The following is a 9897-nucleotide window of genomic DNA, read 5'->3' as shown; positions in this document are numbered from 1 at the left end:
TCGAATGAGGCATAGCAGGAATGAAGCCAATCCATGCCGAGAATGACATCAAAATCAGTCATCTATAATTTGACTAAGTCTGTTGAAGTGACTTTCTGAGATACCATAACCAGACTGTTCTTGTATACCTATTGGGATATGATATATTTACCCACTGGGGTAGAGACTGAGAAAAGCTCTGCTAGGAATTCAGGACTGACTCCAAAATCGACAACTATATAAGGAGTAACAAAGGACAAAGAAGCTCCTGGATCTAGCAAAGAGTAAATATGCAAATGATAAATTGTAACCTACCAGTGACTACATCAGGAGAACTCTCCTGATCCTATGTAGACTAAAGAGTATAGAGCCTGTTTGAGTGTTGCCCACTAGTGGCACTGGAAGTGGCACCCTACTGATTTGGGTGACCGACTGAGCTAAGAGACAGTTATACTTACCTTGAGAACCTAACTGGGGACAATCTCTGACTCAGTGGCCTGGATTTCCATACCCAAAACACACATCTTTGCCTACTTTATAGATACCCTGGTGGTTTCTACCATACTTCTAACAAAGGGGAATAGTTCGGGTACTGCTAACATTGCCCTGGGGTTTAGGGCCTGATGACCTCTCTCTGTTGCCATATCTAAATTTCAGCACATGAGAACTGGATCAGGAAAGAGCTGGGACTGAAGATTTCAGGCAGAACTGAGAATGATTCCCACCCTCTAACTTAGGCGGAGCAAAGTTAAAACTATCTATTCTTGATTTTTTGCTCTCTCTCTCTCTCCTTCTATTTATTCTTGGCATCCTCTATCTACTGAGCATGGAACATGAGCCTGGATATGTCCACCTTCTTAATAAGCATTGTAGTCCTACACTCCTTGACCACACTGCTAGATACCCCTGACACAAACTTACTCATTTGGGATCTGCTGTCTGCCACCATATGAGGAGCATATCTATCTAATTGAGTAAACTTGAGAGAATACTCTTTCACTATCATATTGCCCTGCTTCATATTGATAAATTCTAGAACCTTTTCTTCCCTCAACTTCAGTGGGAAGAACCTATCCAGAACAGTGGCAAACTCTTCCCACTCTATGGACCCTGCATCTGCAGCCTTTTCTACTTTCTACTGTTTAAACAATAAGTATGCCACATCCCACAACTGATATATGGCCAACTTATCACTCTCAACAGTGGTCATCCCTATAATATCAGTATCCTTCTGTACCTGATCAAGCAATTCCTGAGGGTTTTCATCTGACTTAGACCTGGTAAATGATGAAGGGTTCATTTGGGTAAAGTCCCAACTCCTAGTAGTGGCAGTATTGGCCACTGCATTGGCTGGAACGGCAACTGGGCATTTATTCTGGGATGCCACAGAATGAGCTAGGGTGTTGAATACTGCTCTGAACTTAGCATGGGAGATGTGTTCATCCAGTGGATCTAGTTGGACGGGCTGGTGTTCTGGCTGGTCTCCTGTTCCTCTTCCCTTAGTCCTCTTTGGAGGTATATTTTTGTAAACAAAAGAGAAAGGATTAGACTGAGAGTTTAACTGAGCTCATGCTCACTCGTACGATATGAATACTGAAAAAAAGGAAAACTTTTCTTAAAACATCTCATAGCCTCCTATCCATAAGTATGGTGCACAACATACCCATGTACAAGACTCTACTAGATGCGGCTTTCAGATATCCTAGGACTCTGTTGAACCTTAGGATCTTATACTAAGTTTGTAATGCCCCGATTCTATACCGCAGAAGCTACACGATACTCATAATCCCAATGGACTATAAGCTAACCTGTGACTGGTACCTGCTTCAATAGCTGAATAATAATACAGTAAATATGTAGAAAGTAGATAAAAAATTAGCCATAAGTTTTAATACTATTTATAAACTGGATATGGTATCACAATACCAAACAAAAACTGAACATCAATACTAAAAACTAAACAACTGTTTGAGAATACTCTAGTATGAAAAGCCTCTAAATTGTCTGAATGGTGGAGTTGACGGGACAAGTCCCCAACTAACTTCAACAACTAAAAGTAAACTGAAATGCTGAAATAAATTATCACATTCTCAAACTATGAGGACTCACCACAAACTCTGTATGTTGAGAATCTGAATTCCTAAGAAAGCTCGGGAGCTCGTGCATCTGAACCTATAATATAAGATATCATAGCGCCAAAGAAAGGCATGCGTCAGTACTTTGAATATACTGGTATGCTTAGTGAGGTAGGATGAAATAAATGGGTTCATATACATGAAAAATAATAACTGAATATCATGAGTATGACTAAATGAGAGTATACACATGAATATAGAAACTGTACTGAGATCGGAATAACACTGGATACTGAATTTGAATACTAATTAATTGATACCTGAGTATACTGATACTAAATTACTTGTAACTGAATAACTGTATCTGATAGTTTTGATTCTGTAGAATAATACTGAATCACGTACTGAGCTGAAGAACTGTGTCTAACAGTATTGAATCTGTGAAACTGAACTGAGTTCCATACCAAGACTAAATCTAAAACTGGGACTATGGGAAATAGTTATCTAACCGACATGCCCCTTCTCTAAATGATTTAGGGTCCAACCTGTAACTCAGTTGGAAGGGTATAAATACTGTGCCATAGGTAAGGATAAGTGCTGAGTCACCCTCATCTGGAAGATACTCTAAATAAGAATGGTGGTACCCTCAACTGGCCGGTAGATTACCTCATCAACCCTTAATTGGCAAGTTGATGTCTCAACCTACGCTGGTTACGTAGTTTTGGAATGTAAGGACTACTTCTAAGGATTTTACTCTCTACTAACAGGTGAGTCCTGATCTTAGGGTTCACTCGGTGCTGAATCCTACTCACAACTGAATAAACACTGGACTAAATTCTAAACTGTACTAGGCTAGACTGAACTATTACTGATCGTACTGTATAACTGAATTGAATTGATTTTACTGAACAAAGTTGAATTGATTTTGAGTTCACTATGTTTTCCTAAGTTCTATTACCGACTGAATTCTACTGATCGAGACATGACTAATTCTACTCTGTGACTGACCATGGCTCTAGAAAAGCAGCTAAATTATCAGGTATTAAATTCCCCCAAGAATCGATAGCATAAACTTAAAAGACATGGCATAATCTTGAGACATGGTAACTAACTACTTAGTCACCATTCACCCATTTGGGCATTTAAGAAAACACTTGCATACATGCTAACATGATATAATTTCACTATTCAACTCACATGGACAATTCATCAAACACTTGTGGGGCACAATATATGCACGTAATACTAAAACAACATGTATGTATCATGATTCAATTCCAATTACATAATCCCAAGAGCTTCAACATGAATTCATATGATCAAGCACACATATCAATTAACACTACATGGATCTTGTAATAAATCATGAATACACTTTAATTCAAATCATGAAAATCTTGAAATCACTCTACATGAACTTTAAAAGAGTTTCTCGGACTCCAAGGGTGGATAGAACCCTTGGATGGACACTTCACATACCTTAGTTTGTGAATTCTAAAAAATTAACGGTGGAATCTTGAGCCTTGAACTTGAATTTAATTCACCTAGGGTTTTTTGTTCTTGAGCAATTTGTTAAAGAATGAATATAACTTGCTAAAAGAGGGCTAAATTTTGTGTTGGGGGATGAAAGGGCGTGGGAAAAAGACTTAATTAACCTTGAGGACGCGGCTTTTTAATGACTGTAAACTGAACCATCGATACACAGGCTGATGCGCTGTGTCATTGGTATCAATGCACTAGCCAACGCACTGCGTCGAGTCCACATCGATTCACTAGAATTAGATGTTGAGAGATGGGGAAAACATTTATCAACGTGATAGTCGATGCGACGTATCAAGATCGCACTGATTCACTGGTTTAGGATTCCAAAAGTGCTTCAAACTAAGTCTAAAAAATCTGAAACTTATTCGAGAATACCTATTGACATTCTTGATCCTGAATTAACTCAACTATTAATATTTAATGGACGTAAAGGTCATAAAATAAGATTGCCAACTTTTGAAGGCTAAAGCAACACTAAGTCTGAATACGTAGCTTGAATTTTCTAAGTCTGGAACCCCTTAACATACTTAAAGGACTAAATTAAGCTAATAGTTTTATGGGGTCTTACAGTTATCTTCAAAATCAAAATAGTATCAGGGTGATTAATTTGTGGCTAAATTGGCATCTCACTCATACAACACCAGGACTAAAGACAAGGCAAGATGACCCACAAAAAATTATATAGGGTCTGAGATGAAGCGGTGTAGACTGATAAAAATAAGGAATAAGAAGAAATAACCAGGAAAGTGAGAAGTTTAGAGAAAAATATGAGAGACATGTAAGTACTGGGAGAGAAAAAGAGTGTTTCTTACAAGGATTTGAACATGTTTCACAATGTTCACTTACCGCTAGAGTCTAAAATAGCTAAATTGGACATAGTCGAGGATGTGGTTATCCTTTGGCTCATTTGAAAAGGTATTATAATCAACTAAGAGGAGCAGGGGGAAAAGGAACTGCTGATGGCTTACTTTAAAGAGAGTTTGACGGTGGAAATTCAGAATAGCTCAGGATACTTTTATGGTGAAGAAGAAAAACCAATGAGATAGCAATGATTGTGGAGACACCATTATGTCTGACGTACAAATCAATGGCTAAAATGTCAAGCTCGACAATTTGGAAGTAACTCCACTTCCTACGAGGAGGGAGATTTGGTAGTGTGTTTTATTTTTCTTTCTGCTACCATAATTATTTCAGGATTGTTGTTCTGAATTTATCTTGTCTTATTTTCTTTTTGTTTCTTTTCAAATCCTTCTATATTTATGTCAACAAAATATATGTCCCTATTGTTTTATTTATTTATTTATTTTATTAACTTTTTGGTTTTTTTTTCTCTACACAATTCTTTCTATAGTGATTCTAATGATATGATATGCGATTTTCAATCAGATCTTAAAACTCAATCTAATCTTGAAGTATATAGCCAAGAAGTTAAAATTGAATAAAGAAAATCATATAAGAAAATAAGTAAAGTGTTGAGATGCTTGAAGACTGAATTAAAGCCTCACTTGAATAGATTGAGGCAATCACTTTGCGAATCAAAAAATGACTTGGTAATCAATGAGATGGTCCATCTTAAGCATTTTAAATGAAGATTAATCAGAGGATCTATAGTCTCCACAGTTAGAAGAAGCAAAAAGTAAGTTAACTCCAAAAGGGCATAAGTCATCCATTGAGAGAAAAGTACAATACAAGTGAACCTGTATGTTTCACAATCTTAAAAGAAGTGACGCACGTACATGTGCTTACTCACGATCAATGTCGAAAAAGATACTATGATCTTCATGTTCTACTCCTAGATTGTATGTTATGTACTTGCGTTCTTAAGGATTGATATGACGAGGGCATTTCATTCTGGTATCCAAATATTTTGTCATTCTTTGTTACCTCTTTGTGAGCTTTAGTTTTATTTTTTTCATACCACTCTTTTGGAATCAAAATAGAGTTTGAAAAAAATAAAAATAAAAAAAGAAAACAAAACAAAAGAAAAAAAGTGTCAAGAGCAAAAAAAAAGTAGCCAGAAACAGTGTCAAAAAAAAGAAATAGAGTTTGAAAAATCTAAAAAAAAGTCAAAAAAAGAAAAAAAGAAGAAGAAAATTCAGAAAAAGAATGACTTATTTAAACTACGTTTGACCTGATTCTTGATATGACAAGATACGTAGGCATTCCTAATCTAAGATTCGGTCGGACCAAGTAAAAATTGAAGTTACCCAGTATAAAATAAAACTGAGGCAAATTTTTTTTTTTTATGAGTTGATTCCAAAAATTGTAAGTCTCACACTGTGTTATGTATATTTTGAGCCTTATGCCACCCTTTCTTTCTAACCCTATCCAAAAGTCAACTTGCAATCAAAGAAAGACCTTCAAATCAATCTTTGAGAATGTAAAGGAAAATCATGTTACGATTATATGATGTTTAATATTTTAGGCACTACTTTCTTTCATCAGCATATAAATATAACAAAAATAAAAATGAGAGAGTTTTATTGAAGAAAACCCTCATGGGCACCATAAGATGACAGTATGTTGAGAGAAAATAAAAATGAGAGAGGCTCGCTGGCAAAAACCAATTGAGGCTTCGCTAGTCGAAGAAGGTTTATAATCTAGAGGCAAAAAGCTCAAGAGCAGCTTGGTTTCAAATTCAATAAGTTGAAAAAGTCAATAAATGATTGAGATGGAAATATTAAGTTGTTTAATTTAAAATGCATGTCATAATCACTAGAGCCGACTACCGCATCCAGATAAGTTTTTCGTTTTGATGTTTTTGAAAAGAGATGTCTATTGTCTTTTCCTTTTATTTTATTATTTTTAATTTTGATTTTTGAGTCTTGTTTGACAAATGAAAAATCAATATCATCATCTTTTATGTATTTTGAGTCAAATTCATGTCAAGAAAAATGAAAAAGAACTTCAAAACTTGCTACCAACTCCCTCAATTGCATAACACATGATAAAGGACAGATGCACAAAGTTAACATGTTTCAAAATAAAGTAAGGTACTCAAGAATGCTTGTTACCTGACAGCTTTTGGACTCATAGGAATAAAAAAGGTGCATTAAAGTTAAACCCAGAGGCATCATGCAAGGAAAATACAATTTGAGTCAAATACTTTCAATATTCAAAATTTGGGGTCGAAAGTATGACTAATCAATGATACATATCAATGATTTGAAATGGATCTGAGCATGATAAGTGCAAAAGAGGCCTCCTTAGTAGGAAAATGCAACAAATCAACCACTCTATTTTTAAATCAATAAGTTTTCTTTGTATGAAACAAAAATACATGTTACCTTTAAATTATGGACTTCAAAGCCTAAATATCAAAAGTTACAATTCCCCACTTATGTAAATATAAGAGGTGGTATTGGTAGGAAAGTTTGATAATCACAATCATGGTAAAAACTCATCATCCTATGCACCCAGGAGACGTACTTCCTTGTCTGGATATTTCAGGTTTCAGTCGTTAGGTGATACATTTCTTAACTTGAACCTTCACTCCTAAAATGTGAACTTTCTAGTTTAGTCCTTATATTTAACCCCTAGGAGACACACTTCCTTGTCTGGGTATGTAAGTATTTATATGTTAGGTGATACACTTCTTAACTTGTACCTTCACTCCTAGAAGACATATTTTCTAGTCGAATCATTTCATTTAACCCCTGGGAGACGCACTTTCTTCTCTAGGTAATTTAAGTTTAATGTTTTAGGTGACATACTTTCTAACTTAAACCTTCACTCCTTGAAAGATACACTTTCTAGTCGAGTTCTTCCATTTGACCCTAGGAGATGAACTTTCTTGTCTCGGTATTTTAGTTTTCATTTTTTAGGTTACACATTTTCTAACTTGAACCTTTACTCTTAGAAGATGTAATTTATAGTCGAGTCATTCCATTTAACCCCTAGGAGACCACTTCCTTATCTGGGTAATTCAAGTTTCATTTGTCAGGTGACGAACTTTCTAATTTGAACCTTCAATCCTAGAATACATACTTTGTCATTGAGGAATTTTGTTTAACCCCTAGGAGACCCATTTTATTGTTTGGGTATTTTAGTTTTATTTTTTAGGTGATGCAGTTCCTAACATGAACCTTTACTCGTAGAAGAAACTTTTTCTAGTTGAGCTTTCTATTTAACCCCTAGGAGACACATTTCCTTATTTTGGTAATTCAAGTTTTCTTTTGTTAGGTGACACACTTCCTTGTCTGAGTAATTCAAGTTTTCATATAGGTGAGGCACTTCCTAAAACAAACCTTAAATCCTAGAAAACGGACTTTATAGTCAAGTTATTCCATTTAACACCTAAGAGACACACTTTTTTGTCTGGGAAATTTAAGTTTTCATTTATTATGTGACACACTTCCTAACTTGAACCTTCACTCCTAGAAGACACACTTTCTATAACCCCTAGGAGACACACTTCGTTATCTGGGTAATTCAAGTTTCATTTGTTAGGTGACAGACTTCCTAATTTGAACCTTTACTCCTAGAAAATGCGCTTTCTATTTAGAGTCCTCTATGTTAACTCTTAGGAGATGCACTTCCTTATTTTGGTCATCAATTTTACTCTGCAGAGACGCATTTCTTTATTAGGGCCTTGATTTACTCTCTATACTGTGCTTTTCAAAAATTTATGATCTGATGACACTCACAAAATTTTCTAGTACAAACTGAGGAACTTGTTCATGTTATTCAGACTTTATTTTCTACTCAGGACCCTCCTGGATAATGGGATTTTATTTTTTTACTTAAGAACCTCTCGTAGAATGGGATTTTACTTTTTGCTCAGGACTCTTTTGGATAATGGGATCTTTTACTTTTCTGCTCAGGACCCTCTTGGATGATGAAGTTTTTGTTTTCATATCAAGACCCTTCTAAATAATGGGACTTTAGTTTCATCTCAAGACCTCCTGGATAATGGGACTTTCATTTCTACTCAGGACCCTCCTGGATAATGGAATTTTACTTTTCAACTCATGACTCTCTTGGATAATAAGATTTTATTTTCAACTCAAGACCCTTCTGGATAATGGGACTTTATTTTTTGCTCAGGACCCTCCTAGATAATAAGATTTTATTTTTTTTTAGCTCAGGAACCTCCTGGATAATGGGACTTAAATTTTTGCTCAGGACCCTCCTGGATAATGAGACTTAAATTTTTTCTCAGGACCCTTCTGGATAATGAGACTTTAATTTCTGCTCAGGACCCTCCTGGATGATGGGAGTTTACTTTTCAACTCAGGACCATCCTAGATAATGAGACTTTACTTTCTGCTCATGACCCTCCTAGATAATGAGATTTTATTTTTTAGCTTAGGACCCTCCTGAATAATGGGATTTTATTTCTACTTAGGATCTTCCTTAATAATGGGACTTTATTTTCAGCTTAGGACCCTCCTGGATAATAGGACTTTAATTTTTGCTGAGGACCCTTCTAGATAATGGGACTTTAATTTTTGCTCAGTACCCTCTTGGATAATAAAACTTTACTTTCTGCTCAGGACCCTCCTAGATAATGAAATTTTATTTTTCAGCTCAGGACCCTCATGGATAATGAGACTTTACCTTTATAGTTCACTTTTTACTTTGAATTTAGGAACATGTTTGGAGAATTAAAGTTATTCTCAGTTTTGAAGCTCGGGAGCCCGCCTGAAATATAGGATGAAGAAACTACAAGTCAGGAGCCCGCCTGAAGAATAGAGTAAAAAAATTGTAAGTCAGGATCCCACCTAGAGAATAGGTTAAAGATTTTAAATTGCAAGTTAGGAGCCCTCTTGGAGAATAAGACGAAGATTATCAGTTTCAAGTTCAGGAGCCTAACTGAAGAATAGGGTAAAGTATTTTGCAAGTTTAGGAGCCATCCTAAAGAAAATGATGAAGATTATTAGTTGCAAGTTCAGGAGCCCGTCAGAAGAATAGGGTGAAGATTTTCAAGTTCAAGTTAGAAATGAGTCTGAGTAATAAATCAATTTTCAAGTTCCTCTCCAATACCAAGAGCTAACATAGAGGATAATCTCATTTTTTTAAAAGTTCAACTCAAAATAACTAATGCCTCACCACTTGAGAAGTCATGAAGATTCAAGTCAAGATTTCATAAAAGCTTCATAGATAGGATCTTTCACTTGTATCTTCATTTTTATATTTTTGTTTTTTAGTTGGATGTAAAAATAGAAGTCGCGAATCGAAAACTCAATGGAACCTCACTCAAACTCTAACTCATCATCTCACCATTTTCCGTCATTAAACTACACATGACCTAATTTTCTTATAACCCAGGATATGTAGGCGGCCAAAGCCAGGACTCGGT

The sequence above is a fragment of the Capsicum annuum genome, chromosome 1, assembly GCF_002878395.1.
Source record: "Capsicum annuum cultivar UCD-10X-F1 chromosome 1, UCD10Xv1.1, whole genome shotgun sequence".
In the NCBI taxonomy this organism is placed as follows: domain Eukaryota; kingdom Viridiplantae; phylum Streptophyta; class Magnoliopsida; order Solanales; family Solanaceae; genus Capsicum; species Capsicum annuum.
Note: the sequence above shows the minus strand (reverse complement) of the source record.